We start from the raw sequence: 5049 nt of genomic DNA, 5'->3' as shown, positions 1-5049 counted from the left end.
GAGAAGCATGGGTTAATAAGGGGCAGCCAGTGTGGATTTGTTAAAGGTAAATCGTGTCTGACTAAACTGATTGAGTTCTTTGATGAAGTAACAGAAGTTTGATGAAGGTAGTGCAGTAGATGTTGTATATATGGACTTTCAAAAGGCATTTGATAAAGTACCACACAAGAGACTTACTCGGGGAATAGAAGCACAGGGAATTAAAGGGCTGATGGTAATTTGGGTATATAATTGGCTAAGGGAGAGGAGGCAGTGAGCAGTGCTGAGCGATGTTTTTCTGACTGCAGGGAAGTATGCAGTGGGTTCCCCCAGGGGTCGGGATTAGGACCACTGCATTTCTTGTTATATATAAATGACCTGGACTTGGGTATAGGTGTACAAGTTTGAAGTTTACGGATGATACAAAACTTGGCAACGTAGCAAATTGTGAGCATAGTCGTAGCAGACTTCAGAAGGACAGAGACAGACTGTGAAATGAGCAGACACAAGGCAGATGAAATTAAATGAAGATAAGTGTGAAGTGATGCACTTTGGGAGAAACAACAGGGAGAGGCCGTATAATCTAAATGGGACTATTTTGAGGGGGTGCAAGAGCAGAGGGACCTGGGGGTCCACATTTACAAATCTTTAAAAGTGCCACGGCAAGTTGGTGAGGCGGTTCAGAAAGCGTATGGGATACTTGGCTTTGTAAACAGGGCCATTGAATACAAAAACAAGGAAGTTACACTAAACCTTCACAAATCACTAGTGAGGAACATAGGACAGGAGGAGGCCATTCAGCCCCTCAAGCCTGTTCCGCCATTCAATGAGATCATGGCTGATCTGTGACCTAACTCCATACACCCGCCTTTGGCCCATATCCCTTAATACCTTTGGGTAACAAAAGCCTATCAATCTCAGATTTAAAATTAACAACTGATCTCGCATCAATTGCCATTTGCGGAAGAGAGTTCCAAACTTCTACCACCATTTGTGTGTAGAAGTGTTTCCTAATTTCACTCCTGAAAGGTCTGGCTCTAATTTTTAGACTATGCCCCCAGTCCTAGAATCCCCAACCAGCAGAAATAGTTTCTCTCTATCTACCCTATCTGTTCCCCTTAATATCCTGAAAACTTCAATCAGATCACACCTTAACCTTCTAAATTCCAGGGAATACAACCCTAATTTGTGTAATCTCTCCCCGTAACTTAACCCTTGAAGTCCGGGTATCATTCTGGTAAACCTACGCTGCACTCCCTCCAAGGCCAATATATCCTTCCTAAGGTGTGGTGCCCAGAACTGCTCACAATACTCCAGGTGTGGTCTAACCAGGGTTTTGTACAGCTGCAGGGTTTTGGCCTCAGCTGGAGTCTTGTGTACAGTTCTGGGCACCACACTTTAGGAAGGATGTCAAGGCCTTGGAGAGGGTACAGAGGAGGTTGACCAGGATGGTACCAGGGATGAGGGACTTCGGTTATGTGGAGAGATTAGAGAAGCTGGGATTGTTCCCCTTAGAGCAGAGAAGGTTAAGAGGAGACCTAATAGAGGTGTTCAAAATGATGAGGGGTTTTGATCGAGCAAGTAGGGAGAAACTGTTCACTCTGGCAAGTGGGTCAGTAACCAAAGGTCACAGATTTAAAATAGTTGCTAAAAGAACTAGAGGGGAATGAAGAGAATTGTTTTCACACAGAGGGTTGTTCAGATCTGGAACGCACCATCTGAAAGGATGCTGGAATCAGGTTCCACAGGAACTTTCAAACAGTAATTGGACATGTCCTTGAAGTGGACTAGTTTGCAGAGTTAGAGTCATAGAGTCATAGAGTCATAGAGTTTTACAGCACAGAAAGAGGCCCTTCGGCCCATCGTGTCTGCGCCGCCCATCCATCCCTGTCCAGTCTAATCCCATTTTCCAGCATTTGGTCCATAGCCTTGTATGCTATGGCATTTCAAGTGCTCATCCAAATGCTTCTTGAATGTTGTGAGGGTTCCTGCCTCCACCACCCTTTCAGGCAGTGAGTTCCACATTCCAACCACCCTCTGGGTGAAAAAGTTCCTCCTCAAATCCCCTCTAAACCTCCTGCCCCTTACCCTGAATCTATGCCCCCTTGTTATTGACCCCCCTACTAAGGCGAAAAGTTCCTCTTTATCTACCCTATCTATGCCCCTCATCATTTTGTACACCTCAATCAGGTCCCCCCTCAGCCTTCTTTGCTCCAAGGAAAACAACCCCAGCCTGTCCAGTCTCTCTTCATAGCTGAGGCGCTCCATCCCAGGTAACATCCTGGTGAATCTTCTCTGCACCCTCTCCAAAGCAATCACATCCTTCCTATAGTGAGGCGACCAGAACTGCACACAGTACTCCAGCTGTGGCCTCACCAGCGTTTTGTACAGCTCCATCATAACCTCCCTGCTCTTATATTCTATGCCTCGGCTAATGAAGGCAAGTATCCCATATGCCTTTTTAACCACCTTATCTACCTGTTCCGCTGCCTTCAGGGATCTATGTACATGTACACCAAGGTCCCTCTGACCCTCTGTACTTCCTAGGGTCCTACCACTCATTGTGTATTCCCTTGCCTTATTTGTCCGTCCAAAATGCATCACCTCGCACTTTTCAGGATTAAATTCCATTTGCCACTTTTCCGCCCATCTGACCAACCCGTTTATATCGTCCTGTAGCCTGAGGCTTTCCTCCTTGCAATTTACCACCCCACCAATTTTCGTGTCATCTGCAAACTTACTGATCATACCTTTTACATTCTCATCCAAATCATTTATGTAGATCACAAACAACAAGGGACCCAGCACCGATCCCTGAGGTACCCCACTGGACACAGGCTTCCAGTCACAAAAGCAACCTTCGACCATCACCCTCTGCCTCCTGCCACTCAGCCAGTTTAGGATCCAACACGCCAAGGCACCCTGGATCCCATGGGCTCTTACCTTCTTGACCAGTCTCCTATGCGGGACTTTGTCAAAAGCTTTACTGAAGTCCATGTAAACCACATCCACAGCATTTCCCTCATCCACCTCCCTAGTCACCCCCTCGAAAAATTCAATCAGATTTGTCAGACATGATTTACCCTTGACAAAGCCATGCTGACTATCCCCGATTACTCCTTGCCTCTCCAAGTGGAGACTAATTTTGTCCCTCAGAATTTTTTCCAATAATTTCCCTACCACAGATGTTAGGCTCACTGGCCTGTAATTCTCTGGTTTATCCCTGCTACCCTTCTTGTATAATGGTACTACATTAGCTGTTCTCCAGTCCTCTGGTACATCCCCTGTGGCCAGAGAGGTTCTGAAAATTTGTGTCAGAGCCCCTGCAATCTCCTCCTTTGCCTCCCACAGCAGCCTGGGATACATCTCGTCCAGGCCTGGGGATTTATCCGCTTTTTGGCCTGCTAAAACCGCTAGCACCTCCTCCCTCTCGATGCTAATATGTTCAAGTATGTCACAATCCCCTTGCCCGATTTCTATGTCTGCATCGTCTTTCTCCATAGTGAACACAGATGCAAAAAATTCATTTAAAACCCTGCCTACATCATCTGGTTCTACACACAGATTGCCACTTTGGTCCCTAATGGGCCCTACCCTTTCCCTGGTTATCCTCTTGCCCTTAATATACTTATAAAACATCTTAGGATTTTCCTTTATTTTGCTCGCCAGTGTTATTTCATGGCCCCTCCTCGCCCTCCTAATTTCTTTTTTAAATATGCCCCTGCACTTTTTATACTCCTCTAGGGCTTCTTCCGTCTTTAGTCTTTTGTAACTGCCAAAAGCCCCCCTTTTATTTCTAATGCATTTTTGTATCTCCCTTGTCATCCAAGGTTCCCTTTGCTTGTTGGTCCCACCCTTGACCTTTACAGGAACATGTTGGCGCCGTACTCTCTCTATTTCCCTTCTGAAAGTCTCCCACTGTTTTGATGTGGATTTTCCTATAAATAGCTGCTCCCAGTCCACTTTGGCCAGATCCTGCCTTATCATATTAAAATCGGCCTTCCCCCAATTTAGAACCCTTATTTCCGGGCCGTCTTTGTCTTTTTCCATGACCACCTTAAATTTCACCGAATTATGGTCACTGTCACCAAAATGCTCTCCTACTGATACTTCCACCACTTGCCCGGCTACATTCCCCAGAATTAGGTCCAGTACCGCCCCCTCTCTTGTAGGACTTTCTACATGTTGGCTCAAAAAGCTCTCCTGGATGCACTTTAAGAATTCTGCACCCTCTAAGCCTTTCACACTCTGACTATCCCAATTTATATTGGGGAAGTTGAAATCCCCCACTATCATTACCCTATTATTTTCACACTTCTCTGAGATTTGCCTACATATCTGTTCCTCTATCTCCCCCTGACTGTTTGGGGGCCTATAGTACACTCCCAGCAAAGTGCTTGCCCCCTTTTTGTTTTTATGTTCTACCCATATGGCCTCATTTGAGGAACCCGCTAATATATCATCCCTCCTTACAGCAGTAATTGACTCCTTAATTAATATTGCAACACCCCCTCCCCTTTTAAACCCCCCTCTGTCTCGCCTGAAGATTCTATACCCCGGAATATTGAGCTGCCAGTCCTGACCCTCCCTCAACCATGTCTCCGTGATGGCAACAATATCGTACTCCCATGTGTTCAACAACAACTTCAGTTCATCCACCTTATTTGCAAGACTCCTTGCATTAAAATAAATGCCTTCCAGCCCTGCCATATTCCCTTTTGCCTTCACATATTTGCTCTGCCTTCCCAGCTGACTTGTTTTTTCCTCTGTATTTGGCTGTAAATCACCCCCTACTATAGCTCCACTCTGTATCCCATCCCCCTGCCAAGTTAGTTTAAACCCCCCCCAGCAGTGCTAGCAAACCTCCCCGCAAGGATATTGGTTCCCCTCTGGTTCAGGTGTGAACCGTCCGACTTGTACAAGTCCCACCTTTCCCAGAAGCAGACCCAGTGATCCAGGAAACTAAAGCCCTCCCTCCTGGGGAGAAAGCTGGGGTTTGGGACTAAATTGGACAGCTCTTTCAAAGAGCCGGCACAGACATGATGGGCTGAATCACCTCCTTCTGTGCTG

The sequence above is a fragment of the Somniosus microcephalus genome, chromosome 4 (genome assembly GCF_052327205.1).
Source record: "Somniosus microcephalus isolate GS21.2 chromosome 4, FLI_Smic_1.0, whole genome shotgun sequence".
Taxonomy (NCBI): domain Eukaryota; kingdom Metazoa; phylum Chordata; class Chondrichthyes; order Squaliformes; family Somniosidae; genus Somniosus; species Somniosus microcephalus.
Note: the sequence above shows the minus strand (reverse complement) of the source record.